Below are 14618 nucleotides of genomic sequence, written 5' to 3'. Positions count from 1 at the left end.
GGGCCTCTGGTGGGGCCTCCTCATTGCCAAAGCGTGTCTGTCCCCCTGGCAGTGCCTTAGTTGGTGTGTGTTTCTGGCTTTGAGGGTGGGGTGGATATATAGGGATTGGGGCCTGTCTCAGAGGAGAGGGATGTACCGTGTGTCTCCTCTTTAAATTAAAATGAAATCTCTGGAGGTCAATAACTTCCAGTGGGTGAGAGTCTTGAAGCAGAGACCCTGGGTCCCTGGGCCCCACCTGGTGCTCAGCCCCACCTGAGATTGGCTCCAGAATTTTGGCAGGCTCATTAAACACTGGCTGCCTAGAGGGCATCTTAGAGGAAGCTGGAGGTGAATGCCTTCCATCCCAATACTCTCTGGGGAATCAAAAAAAGGAGCCAGTAGAGAACCCCAAGGTCTTGAAGACACCCGTCGGCAGTGTTGGTGAGGGGCAGTGATGTAGCCCTCCTGTCTCAGTGATGGAAACATCGTGTCCTGCCTCTGCAGGGAGAAGAGCATGGCCACTGCAGCCTTAAAGGTGATGCTAGCCTGGAGTTTTTTTCTTTTCTCCTGTTCAAGGGATCAAAAATTGCTGGGTGACCATTTTTAAAGGGGAAGTCTCTTTTCAAATTTTCCTGGGCAGGTGGTTTAGGGGGTGAAGTTTGCTGCTTCCATTGCAATAGGAATTGCAGTGCCTGCTGTGAGGTGACATGCGTGTGTTTCTGTGTGCCAGGTGCTTTCTGCTTCTGCTTCCTGTTTCTCTGAGCCTCAAGAGTAATACGATCTATATCAGTGTATATTATTTTTAAAAAATTACTGAAGCTTCCTGTTCCCATCAGCCCCTTCAGTTAATCACAGAGAAAAACCTTGTCCCTTCTCCCCTATTGATAATGTCCTTTGTAATCTCAATAGAAAGATGGAAGGAAGAAAAACTCTGCAAGACAAATTCACATATAGTAATGCCCCAAATTTGCTCATAGCAGAGAAAGAGGAGGTCAGAAGGGTCCTAGCCAATTTGCACCCTCACCCAAACCTAGGTTTCTGGGAACCACTGCCACTGATTCCCCACCCACACCTGGACCACAGCCAGGGGTTGTGACCCAGCCTGTGACTCAAGAGGTTAGACCCCACCAAGTGCCAATATTCTGTCCCCCTAACTCTTAAAGGGGCCATGGCAGCACCTGGATGCCTTTCTTTAAAGATGTATGCCTGTGTGCACACTCAATGTGTGTTTCTGTGTGTGTTTGTATGTGTGTCTGAATATATGTGCCCACTGCTCCTCTGCATTGAGATGGGCAGCCCTTTATAGTAACTGATGGCTATGAAGGCCCCACAAGTCTCCCATGGACAGAGTAGTCTGGTGGACTACAGTTCTTGTGGTTGCAAAGAGTTGGACATGACTTAGTGACTAAACAACAGCAACAACTACAGATATGTGAAAAACCAACAGGAGGGAAACATTTCCTCAGGACTTGGGCCCAGACCACCTCTTCTCTGGGAGCCCTTTCAGCCTCATAAACAGTCAGATGACTTTAAGACTCCACTTGGTCAACAAATACTATTGTGCACCGAGTGAGTGTGTGCCAGGCGCTGATCTAGGCACTGGACAGAGAGCAGAGAACAGAACCAAGAGTTCCGTCCTCATGGAGCTTGCACTCTAGTACAGGAGATGTGCACATCAATATATAACATCAAGTCACACTCAACATGTCCAGTCCCACCTTTTCAATCCCCCACCCCCAACATACACTGATCCTTCCCCATCTTTCCCATCTCAGTCAAGGCACCACCTTCACAGATGCTCTTCATAAAATACTTGTGAATCCACACACTCATCTTCATCTCTAGAGCCACCGGAGGGGATCCATCCAGCCCCTCACCCACACTCCTGCCATAAGCTTCTAGTTGCTTTCTCTATTTCCATCCTTTCCCTCAAAGACTGACTTAGAATAAAGTCAAAGTAAGATACTTTGAAGGCTTCTGTTTGCTCCCTTAGGATGGAACACAGATTCCAAAACGTCACCTCCAAAGCCCTGCAAGTTCAGGCCCCTTTCTACCTCTCCAGCCTCCTCACTTCCCTCCCTCCAGCCAGTGACAACTGCTTCCAATTCCTCTTTGTCATCTCAGGGCCTTTCACCTAACATGTCTACACACCACCCAAACCTGACCTGAGATGAGAACTCAGCGTGGCACAGAATAGTCAGTCCTATGCCCAGTCAATGCCACTCTAAGCCTCAGTTTGCTCATCCAGAAAATGGAGATAATAGCTCCTGCTTTTAGTCATAAAGGCTGTTAACTGTACCTTGAAGAGAACATCTCTGGCCACTTAAGCAGAGAATAACTGTACTAGAAGGATGCAGGATAGCTTGGAGAATCATTAGGGAGGGACCAGCCTGACTACAGGCTGAGACCAGGAGGAGGGGTGCTGGGCAGCCAGGTCACAGCCAAGGGCAGCTGATCCAGACACCGTGGCCACTGGGAGCACACACTAGATGCTACTGCAGGCCCCGCAGAAGGAATTCTGATCTCTTTGTTTCTGTGTATCACCTGTTCTTGTGTGTCCAGGCCCCACTTATGGGGCAAGTCAAATATTTATCTGGCCTTTTAAGATTCTTATTGAGGGTGAGGCCCAGTCTCTTGCCAGGATGCACACAATGAGTTTGTTCTCAAATATGGCAGGAAGTTCACATTCTCAGTGGTTCCCCTCCATGACAACATCCATCACACAAGGCCAAGTGTTGTTAGGAATATTAAATGAGACAAAATATGACTCAACGATTCTCAAAAATTTCCCCAAATGGCAGAAGGATGGAACGTCTCCCAGTCAGAAGGTTCATTTTAACAAACGCTTGCCATGTGCCAATGGGGTAGTTATGGACATAAAAGTTATAAGAGGTGTAGCATTCACTGCATATCAGGTACTGCTTTAAATTCATTTGTTCCTTCCAGCAGCCCATGAACTTTGTACTCACTGTCTTGATTTTCACAGGTACAAAGAGCTTAACTGGCCAAGATCATACACTGAGTAAGAGGCCAAGCTGGAATTTGAATTCAGGCACTTGAGTTCAGGATATTAATTTCTGATTGGCATTGACTTTGTACCTTATATCCAAGAAAGATAGAGTAGTCAACATTTTCTCAGCAGCAACAGACCGACTGGGTGACTTATGAACTCTATATCATTTCATCATAAGGGATATTATTAGTATTATCCCCGTTTAAAAGATGATGAAACTGAAGCTCAGAGTGGATATTATATCATTTGCTCAAGGTCACAGAGCAACTTCCTGACAGTGTCAGGATTTGAATAAAAGTCTGTCTGCCTGCAAAGCTCAGCAGAACAGAACCTCAGGAAATGCTGAGTCCCTTCCCTCTACTCTCGGGTCCAAGAATCATCTCCTGGCTTCTGTCTGTCCTGCTCTGATCGCAGTGCCCCACTCAGAGGTCCTGCAGCACTGCCATCTCAGCCAGACCAGTTCCTGTTGACTAGCCAGCCAGAACATGCCAGAGAGTGTGGAGACCTTATATAGGCATTGATGAGAGCCTCACTGCCTTCTCCTCAGCTCACATGACTCCCTACAGGCACCTTCAGGCAGGAGCCAGCCACACAGACAAGGGCCGCATGGATTGGCAGCCAGCACTGCCACCCCCAACCAGGGTGGACAGCCAGGTGCCTCAGGCCGCACGAGAGAAGGATCCCTCTTCTCTCCACTCAAAGCTGGACTGAGGAAGTCATCTTCATGATTTTCCATGAAAAGCCAGAGAATGGGAACAGCTGTGCCCCGGGCTGTGTTCTGGATGCAGCTCAGGACAGAGTCTGGCGGGGCGTCAGCTGGAGTCACCCTGTGCAGAGGAGGCTCTGGCCAGCTGAGGAGGGAGCCTCTGGCCGCTGCCCCAGGAGACAGGGAGCCCAGGCCAGGGAGGAAGCAAGGGAAGGGCCTGAGGCTTGGGCACTGGGCAAATGGGGGATGTTCTCCATCAGCTGTTTGTGCTAAAAGGCTGGGGGAGGCCCTGGTCATGCAGCAGGTGGGCTTGGGGGCCACAGCTCCCCCTCCCCAGATTCCTGGACCCACGGCGCCTCCCTTCCTTCTGCCTTTGGAGACAGGCCTGTGCGAGCATCTCTCAGCTCCCCCCGCCAGTCTGCTTTGGAGTCAGAACCACATGTGACTGTCACCCGGCTGTGGTCCCTGATCTACCTCGCTCTCGCTCTAGGCTTCCTAGGAGCAAAATCATCTGGACCATCTGTCTTACTAGTCCCTCAGGCTCTGGAAAGTGGCTCCCTCTTGTTGCTTCTTCCCCAGTCGAGTCACACTGTTACAATCATGGTTGTTCTAGATTCACTGAACAATCAGTTGTTTCTAGAACTGTATATGAGGTCAAGTGTTTCAGTTAACTGGTTAGTATCATTTTTGTCAGAGGCTCAGGGACACATTTGTTAGTATAAGAAACGACGCTCTTGTAAAATGGGAGAATACAAGTAATATAGCTAATGACATTAATAAAGTCATAGGTAGGCAGTATCATATAAAGATACAAGGCTGAAGTTAGAGGAATAAAAATTGATCTTTATGGTGGTTCAGGTATTTCTGCCCTTAGGAGGGCTGGTTAACACATACCACAGATGCGAACTGCACACTAGAGGGGAGGGGGGGTAGGTCAAAACAGGCAGAGAAAGCTTTTAAAATGTTTCTTGTCTTGCCTGAAAATATTAATTTTATTTCATTGCTTCTTAAGATTTATCTGCCATGGGGACTACCTCCTGGAGCCCTCCCCATCCACCCCACCTGCCCCTGGGTGAAGATCACATGCTTCATCCCAGGACAGGAGTGAGTGGCAGCAGAGGGAGTCCTTTCCCTTCCCTCCCCAGCAGCTCTGCTGGCCTGGCCCATCTGGTCCTGCTGACACCAGGATGCTGGGCTCTGGGGCTTTGTGGCTGAGAACAGGCAAGGAAGAAAGACTGTGGTGTCTTCCTGGCCACCAGCTCCTGTAAGGTCTGCTGGTCCCAATGCACATGTGAGCACAGACATACAGACAAACACACACACTGGGCATGCATGCAGGGACAGCACCTTTAAATACAGTCATCTGGGATGGGGCCCTTTAAGAGCTAAGGGGACAGAAAGTCTAGTGTTGGGGGCACAACTGCTAGTCATTTGGGTCTGGGCATGTCCCTAGGTTCTGGAGAAAGGTGGGAGTGGAGACACATTGGGAAGGGCTCCCAGAGATGGCGGTTTGGGTGAGAACAAAAATCTGCTCAGTTTTTCTGAGTTCTAAGAAAATTTTGGGCAATTAGGCTATGGTTGGTTTATATTTTTTTATTTTATATTTCTATTGAGATTTTAAAAAGAACATTATAGATATGGGAGAAAGGACAGGCTTCTATGAACAGTAAGATTTGATGGTATCCAGAAACTCCAGAGAATTAAAAAATATATGTATATTTATTTATTTAGATCAAAAGATGTGTGGGTCCCAGAGAAGCAGGAAGCAGCATCAGAAAACAACTGACACACAGAAACACACGTGTATGCAGTAAACACTCAAGCAATGCAGTTTCTTCAACTATGGCATCAGCAATACCCACTTACCCAACACCACCCCCCAATAAAAATTTGAAAAGAAACTTTCTGTATAAACATACAGTCACCCAGGAACTTTTGCCCTTGAGACAATAAAATAGAAAAGAAAACAATCTCAGGCTAACATCACCTTTAAGGCTGCAGTGGCCATGCTCTTCTCCCTGCAAAGGCAGGACCTGCTGTTTTGATCACTGAGGTGGGAGGGCCACATCTCTGCCTCTCACCAACACTGCAGACAGCTGTCTTCAAGACCCTGGGGTTCTTTACCAGCTCTTTTTTTTTTAATTTCCCAGAAAGCAGTTGGGATGGAAAGAATTCATCCCTGGATTCCTCTAAGAAGCCCTCTAGGTAGCAGGTGTTTACTGAGCCTGCAAAGATTCTGGAGCCAGTTTTAGGTGGAGTGAGTACCAAGTGGGGTCTAGGGACCCAGGGTCTCTGCTTCAAGACTCCTGCCAGTGAAAATTATAGACCTCCATAGATTTTAAGTTAAAAGGCAAGTGCACTGAACGCTCCTCTCCCATGGGAGATGGGGGCCTGAATCTCTATCTGCTGCTGCTAAGTCGCATCAGTCGTGTCTGACTCTGTGCGATCCCAGAGATGGCAGCCCACCAGGCTCCACCGTCCCTGGGATTCTCCAGGCAAGAATGCTGGAGTAGGTTGCCATTTCCTTCTCCAATGCATGAAAGTGAAAAGTGAAAGTGAAGTCGCTCAGTCATGTCCAACTCTTTGAGACCCCATGGACTGTATCCCACCAGGCTCCTCAGTCCATGGGATTTTTCAGGCAAGAGTACTGGAGTGGGGTGCCATTGCCTTCTCCAGAATCTCTAGCTACCCACCCTTATCCCCAGCCCTTCCCCCCACATCTCCAAATAAGATACTGTCAGGGGGACAAACACGCTTTGGCAATGAGGCCACTTCAGAGGCCCAGGGTGTGAACAGCTGCACAGAGGTCTGTGTGCTGTGGAGTCAGAACCTTAGGAGGTGGGAGGGGGCAGTGGGCAGAGAAGGAAGGAGTCTCAGGTCCTGATGGATCAGAAGAAGGAAGATGGAGAGAGGTGGTCAGGACACAGGAGATGAGAAACCAAGGATGACTGGAAAAGGGGCAAAAAGCAGAAAATGTAGAAAAGATGAGAGAAGCAAGAGAAAGAAGCAAAACAGGGTGTGGGCCAACAAAGAAAACAAGAAGACAGAGCAGAAGGAGGGGAGGAAATGGAAAGGGAAGGAGATGAACGGGCAAGGATGTGAGAAGGGAGAGAAGGAACCAGGAAGAGAACATCCCGAGCTCAGTGAAGAAACTGCAGGTGAGAAGAGAAATTGGGAGCCCCGGGGTGCCTTATGTTTAATGCAAAGTCTCCAAAACCAGAGGCACGACACACCCCCAGCACGCAAACCTGCAACCATTTCCTGTTTCTCTTGCGAAAATCCCAGCTGAGCCTTGTGGTGTTGGGCGTTGGTTACACCTTCTCCCCTGGTTGCCGGCTTCCTGAAGATAAAGTTACTTTTCTTTCATCCAACACTTGCCCCTCTGTATTGGCTTTTCAGCAGACTAATCAGAGCCTGATGACAGTCAGAGCCTTTGTGCCACCAGGCAGGAGTCAGGTCCCCTAACCTCTGCCCCTCTAGCTACACTTGGGTTGATGAGGAGGCTGCTGCTGGGAAGGTGGGGAGGATCTACAGGTAAGTTTTACAGCTGCTAAACTCATTGTGCGAAGTCGCTTCAGTCGTGTCCTACTCTGTGCGACCCCATAGACGGCAGCCCACCAGGCTCCCCCGTCCCTGGGATTCTCCAGGCAAGAACACTGGAGTGGGTTGCCATTTCCTTCTCCAATCAATGCATGAAAGTGAAAAGTGAAAGTGAAGTTGCTCAGTTGTGTCCGACCCTCAGCGACTCCATGGACTGCAGCCTCCAGGCTCCTCCATCCATGGAATTTTCCAGGCAAGAGTAGCCATTGCCTTCTCCACTAAACTCATTAGTTTCTGGAATTTCCCTATCCCTCACCACTCATTGTGGACAGCCTGTTTTCAGTTTCTGTTGAGAGAAGGAAACTGGCTTCTGAAGAAGCAGCTGAGCTCCTGACTGAGTGAGTAGAGGGTCGTGCACCCCAGAAGACCCCCATTCCCACCCATTTGGACATAATCTTTGCCCTTCGGAACTCAGACATAAAGAATCTGCCAGCAATGCAGGAAACGAGAGTTTGATCCCCGGACTGGGAAGATCCCCTGGAGAAAAGAATGGCAACCCACTCCAGTATTCTTACTGGAGAATCCCATGGACAGGGGAGCCTGGCAGGCTACAGACCATGGAGTCACAAAAGAGTCGGACATGACTAAGCGACTAACACCTTCAGTTTGGACACCACAGGGGTGGGAAGTGATTCGCTTGCCACTCTGTACTAGTCTCTCAGATAATTAGTTTGTTTGTTTGTAATCTGCTCTATGGGAGCAAGTGACATGAAGTGCATTGCGGGGCGGGGAAGGGGTGTCTTTCTCCATCCCTTCTAGAAGTTCACTGGGATGCATCTTGATAGACTGGCAAAACCAGAGCTGTAATCCTGTAACCAAGAAAAAAGGTTTTTAAATTATAATACAGCCTGGCTCACATATGTTTCTGATTCTGAAAAGCATTAGTCCCAGGTGGGTCTCTAAATTACTCCCCTATTTTGCAGTTAGAACTGACTTGTCAGAGATCTGGTTAAGTGGAAGAATATTCCATATTTGAGCTTTCCTGTTACTCATAATATGGATTTTTCCAACAAGGGCACTAAATTAATCATACAAAAGGGAAACTAAAGTGTGAAAAGCCTGCACTCTTTACAGAGGAGTCTTTGCAGGCAAAGGAGGGAGAAGAGGGGCCAGCTTCTTAGGGAACTGAATCCACCCCAACCTCTGGGCTTGCTACCCCAATGTCCCAGGTAGAGATTGCCTGATGTCTGTGCCCAGCTCCCTGAGTCTCTGGAAGAAGGAGGGGTCCTGGTGTGGGGGTGAGGCACAGCCTTAGCATCACCACAGTGTGAGGGAGAAAGGGGGTCTGAAGTAGTCTCTCCCTTTAAGACCCACAGGTCACTCAGCTTGGCCTCAATGTATCCTTGAGGGTGGGTAGGGTTGGATTTCCACTAAGACAGTTCTATGCAGGAGGACAGGCCGGTGGCTATTATTGGACTTACACTGTTTTCAACCTCAGACCTACTAAACTAGACAATTGCCAGTCCTCTTTACAGAGATTATCCACAAAAAATGGTGGAAACGTTTATTATATTTTTCAACCCGCTGCCCATCGTGGGCTGATGCACAGATGCGGGTGATGATTGCGTTCACAGCAGAGGTGCAGCACTTTGTCGCAGGCAAAGCCCAGCATTCATCTCTCAGTGTTTGGCCTCTTGAGGAATGAGCAAACAAGCCTGAGTTGGATAACACGGCTAAGCAGTCTCCAGAAGCTAAAAGAGACAAAGAGGGACCTCCCCTGGGGCATGAGAGACAACACAGTCCTGTTGACACCTTGTTTCAAAACGCTGACATCTGGAAATGTGAGAGAACACATCTGTTTTAAGCCACCAGGATTGTGATAATTCACTGCAGTAACCCTAGGAAATCAAGATGAATTTCCAAAAATAAAAAGAAAAGCTTGCTGACCTCCTGCCCTAGAGCATGGTGGTCACATAGATCTCAGGACCCCTTGTTATTTCCTGTGTCCCCCAGTGTCTGAGGCTCACAGGGAAGGGTCCACTGATCTAGAGAAAGGTGGTCAGTCCAAATGCCCACAGGAATGAGGAGGGAAGGAAATAAGTACAGGGGATGGAGAGGACTAGGGCCCCTGGAGAGGACCAGCTGCACCTGTCGGGGGTGGTGGAAAAGCAAGATGCCATGTGCATGTTGTTTCATGTTTATAAAATGGAAAAAAAGATAGATACTGCCTAAAACCATATTTGCATGTATGTACATATGTTTCTACATATGATTGTAGAGCCTGTGAAATGTGTTGAAGGCTGTACATGAGGTTGAGGACACGGATGGAAGGGTGGATGCTTGTGTGAGCAGGAGGAAGCCTGGCCATGCCTAAGAGGGGAAACCAGGATGTGGGAGATGATCATACTCCTACTTTATATCATTATACACGAGAAGGGACTTCCCAGGTGGTACTAGTGATAAAGAACCCGTCTACCAATGCAGGAGACATAAGAGATATAGGTTCAATCCTTGGTCAAGAAGATCCCCTGGAGGAGGGCAACACACTCCAGTATTATTTTTTTAATTTATTTATTACTCCAGTATTCTTGCCTAGAGAATCCCATGGACAGAGGATCCTGGTGGGCTACAGTCCATAGGGTTGTGAAGACTTGGACACAGCTGAAGTAATTTAGCATGCATGCATACATGAGAAGAAGTAAACCACACAAAGATAGGAATGGAAAACAATATAGAAGTCATCACAGTACAATCCACAATCCTTTTTTTCAAACCCTTTTTACTTAGGGTCTGAAAGCACCTTATAAACAAACATATTAGTGTTTTTGCACTGAACCTTTGAACGTTCACACTAAGTGAAATAAATAGACCCTAAATTTTCTCCTACCATTTTGTTGGGGCTTCTCCTTTGCCCTTGCATGTGGGGTATCTTTTTTGGTTGGAGCCAACATTCTCCTGCTGATGGTTGTTCAGCAATGCATTGCCAGTTCTGGAGTTCTCACAGGAGAAAACGAGCGCATATCCTTCAACTCCACCATCTTGTTGTCGACTCCTGGAATGGGCAAATTTAATTCAGATGACCATTAAATTTACTACCATGGGCAAGAGTCCCTTAGAAGAAATAAAGTAGCCATCATAGTCAACAAAAGAGTCCAAAATGCCATACTTGGGTGCAATCTCAAAAATGACAGAGTGATCTCTGTTCATTTATAAGGCAAACCAATCAATATCACTGGGATCCAAGTCTATGCCCCAACCACTAATGCCAAAGAAGCTGAAGTTGAACAGTTCTACAATGACCTACAAGAACTTCTAGAGCTAACACCAGAAAAAAAAAAAGATGTCATTTTCATCATAGGGGACTGGAATACAAAAGTAGGAAGTCAAGAGATACCTGGAGTAACAGGCAAGTTTGGCCTTGGAGTACAAAATGAAGCAGGGCAAAGGCTAACAGACTTTTGCCAAGAGAACACACTGGTCATAGCAAACATTCTACTCTTCCAACAACACAAGAGATGACTCTACACATGGACATCACCAGATGGTCAATACAGAAATCAGATGGATTATATTGTTTGCAGCCAACGATGGAGAAGGCCTATACACAGTCAGCAAAAATAAGACTGGGAGCTAATTGTGGTTCAGATCATGAATTCCTTATTGCCAAATTCAGACTTAAATTGATGAAAGTAGGGAAAACCACTAGACCATTCTGATATGACCTAAATCAAATCCTTTATGATGATATAGTGGAAGTAACAAATAGATTCAAGGGGTTGGGTCTGATAGATTGCCTGATGAACTATGGACGGAAGTTCATGACATTGTACAAGAGGTAGTGATTAAGACCATCCCCAAGAAAAAGAAATGCAAAAAGGCAAAATGATTGTCTGAAGAGGCCTTAGAAATAGCTGAGAAAAGAAGAGAAGCTAAAGGCAAAGGAGAAAATGAAAGCTATACCCATCTGAATGCAGAATTCCAAAGAATAGCAAGGAGAGATAAGAAAGCCTTCCTCAGTGATCAGTGCAAAGAAATAGAGGAAAACAATAAAATGGGAAAGACTAGAGATCTCTTCAAGAATATTAGAGATACCAAGATGGGCACAATAAAAGACAGAAACGGTATGGACCTAACGAAAACAAGGTATTAAGAAGAGGTGACAAGAATACACAGAAGAACTATACAATAAAAGAACTTAATGACCCAGATAATCATGATGGTGTGATCACTCACCTAGGGCCAGACATCCTGGAGTCCATAGTCAAGTGGGCTTTAGGAAGCATCACTACAAACAAAGCAAGTGAAAGTGATAGAATTCCAACTGAGCTATTTCAAGTCCTAAAAGGCGATTCTGTTTAAAGTACTGCACTCAATATGCCAGCAAATTTGGAAAACTCAAAAGTGGCCACAGGACTGGAAAAGGTCAGTTTTCATTCCAATCCCAAAGAAAGGAAATGCCAAAGGATGTTTAAACTACCATACAATTGCATGCATCTCACATGCTAGCAAAGTAATGCACAAAATTCTCCAAGCCAGACTTCAACAGTATGTAAACTGAGAACTCCCAGATGTTCAAGCTAGATTTAGAAAAGGCAGAGAAACCATTCTTGTGGTTTCAAATTGCCAACATCCATTGGATCATCAAAAAAGCAAGAAAGTTCCAGAAAAACATCTGCTTTTTTGACTATGCCAAAACCTTTGACTGTGTGGATCACAACAAACTGTGGAAAATTCTGAAAGAGATGGGAATACCAGACCAGCTTACCTGCCTTCTGAGAAATCTGCATGCAGGTCAAGAAGGAACAGTTAGAACTGGACGTGGAACAATGAACTGGTTCCAAATTGAGAAAGGAGTACGTCAAGGCTATATATTATTTAACTTATATGCTGAGCACGTCATGTGAAATGCTGGGCTGGATGAAGCACAAGCTGGAATCAAGATTGCTGGGAGAAATATCAATAACCTCAGATATGCAGATGACATCACCCTTATGGCACAAAGTGAAGAGGAACTGAAGTGCCTCTTGATGAATGTAAAAGAGGAGAGTGAAAAAGTTGGCTTAAAACTCAACATTCAGAAAACTAAGATCATGGTATCTGGTCTCATCACTTCATGGAAAATAGATGGGGAAACAAAGGAAACAATGACAGACTTTATTTTCTTGGGCTCCAAAATCACTGCAGATGTTGACTGCAGCCATGAAATTAAAAGCCACTTGTTCCTTGGAAGAAAAGCTATGACAAAACTAGACAGAGCATTAAAAAGCAGAGACATTACTTTGCTGACAAAGGTCCATATGGTCAAAGCTATGGTTTTTCCAGTAGTCATGTACGAATGTGAGAGTTGGACTATAAACAAAGCTGAGTGCCAAAGAATTGATGCATTTGAACTGTGGTATTGGAGAAGACTCTTGAGAGTCCCTTGGACTGCAAGGATTTCAAACCAATCAGTCTTAAAGGAAGTCAGTCCTGAATATTCATTGGAAGGACTGATGCTGAAGCTGAAACTCCAATACTTTGGCCACCTGATGCGAAGAACTGACTCATTTGAAAAGACCCTGATGCTGGGAAAGATTGAAAGTGGGAGAGAAGGGGATGATAGAGGATGAGATGATTGGGTGGCATCACAGACTCGATGGCCGTAAGTTTAAGCAAGCTCTGGGAGTTGGTGATGGACACGGATGCCTAGCGTGCTGCAGTCCATGCGGTCACAAAGAGTCGGACACGACTGAGCGACTGAATTGAACTGAACTGATAAATTTTTTCATGTCTGTTCAGGTAGATTCTCTAGCCAAAGGAATTTATAAAAGTTCTTCTTTTCTTTTTGGAGCCTTAAAATGTTAGGATTGTGGACAAGGGCCACATTCCACAGTATCTCCAAAAATAATGGCACACAGCCAAAGAGATAAAAAGTCTTTATGGCTTGAGGCAAAACCAACTGGGCTGTGAGGTTTGGAATGGGATAGTCTTGTTAAAAGGTCAAGGGTGATGGGTGGGGAATATAATTCTGGAGCGGCGGTGCTATTGCCCAAGTGATTGAGTTATTGGTTCTAACTCCATAGATCCTAAGCCTCAGCAGTCACAGGCCCCCGAGACTTTTCCAGGCATCTGATTTAATCCGCCTCCAGAGTGTACGTTGGCTGGTGGGTCCTCAGTGAAGACCACTGCCATATTGGTGATGGTGACTTGCCTGACCATCCCAATACCATATCCACCGGTAGGACATCCCCAGACAAGTGCGGCTTGTACATGGTGTTCAGCTGCCTCCACATGCCACAGTTGGTCTGCATCATCTCGGCCTTCTTCCTAGTGCTCGACATGGGGATTCCGTGAGGGGACATAAGTAACCAGATCATGTTCAGCTGGTGCTTCTGTATCGTCGGTACCTTCAGCATTGTCATACTGGAATTATATAGGTTCCTGACCGACTTTCCTTTCTGCTGGTACAACTTCTCCATCACCTATGCCTGCTACGCTGCTCTCATCTGCCTCTCGGCCTCCATTTTCTACCCCATCACCGACATCAAGTTCTTGCCTTATGATGCCAGCCGAAACCGGGCCATCGCCACCAGTGTTCTCCTGCAACACACGTGTGGTTTATGTCATGGAAGTGGCCTGCGTATGGGAATGCTACAAGCTCAAGGAGATCCCCGGCCACGTGCACACCATGCCAGGCCTGCTGAAGGTGCTGGAGACCTTCGTGGCCTGTGTTATCTTTGTCTTCATCAGCAACACTTCCCTGTACATGGACCAGCCGGCCCTGGAGTGGTGCATGGCCGTGTACTCCATCCGCTTCATCCTGGCAGTGTGGCCATGCTGATGGACCAGGAAGAGTGGGTGAACAGGCTGCCAAACTCCTTCCCCGTTTTTCATGTGGGACTGACCTTGCTGTCTATCCTCCTCCACTTCACTGCTCTGGTCCTCTGGCTGCTCTACCAGTTTGATGAGAAGTATGGAGGGCAGCCCCAGCAGTCCAGCGATGTGAACTGCATTGATAGAACTACCAACGGCATGTGGGCCTGGGAGCAGCGCCTGGCTGTGGCTGTCCTGACAGCTGCCAACCTGCTGACTTACATGGCCGACCTGGGGTACTAGGCCCACCAGGTTTCTGTAGGGACTGGGGGTCAACCCACAGACTCCTGATCCTCTCTGGTAACAGGACATCTCTACTGAGCTCTGACATCCTCTGATGCCCTCTTCCTGGCTCTCTCTCCTTCTCACATCCTTCCCCATTCATCTCACTCTCTTTTCTGTTTCCTTCCCTCCTTCTGCTCTGTCTCCTTCCTGTCTTATGTGATAGCCCCATTCTCTTTTGCCTCTTTCTCTTGCTTTGCTCATCTTTTCTACATTTTCTGCCTTTACCCCTATTCTGACTGTCTT

At 46.9% G+C, this 14618-nt stretch overlaps 1 pseudogene; it reads left to right on the top strand.

Annotated features, from left to right (window-relative positions):
* The first annotated feature begins 13592 nt into the window (after positions 1–13592).
* Positions 13593–14333, top strand: LOC120875359 (annotated as a pseudogene).
* The last annotated feature ends 285 nt before the right edge of the window (positions 14334–14618 follow it).

Source organism: Oryx dammah, unplaced genomic scaffold (assembly GCF_014754425.2).
Source record: "Oryx dammah isolate SB20612 unplaced genomic scaffold, SCBI_Odam_1.1 HiC_scaffold_16, whole genome shotgun sequence".
Classification (NCBI taxonomy): Eukaryota; Metazoa; Chordata; class Mammalia; order Artiodactyla; family Bovidae; genus Oryx; species Oryx dammah.
Note: the sequence above shows the minus strand (reverse complement) of the source record. Positions and strands in the feature narration are given on the sequence as shown.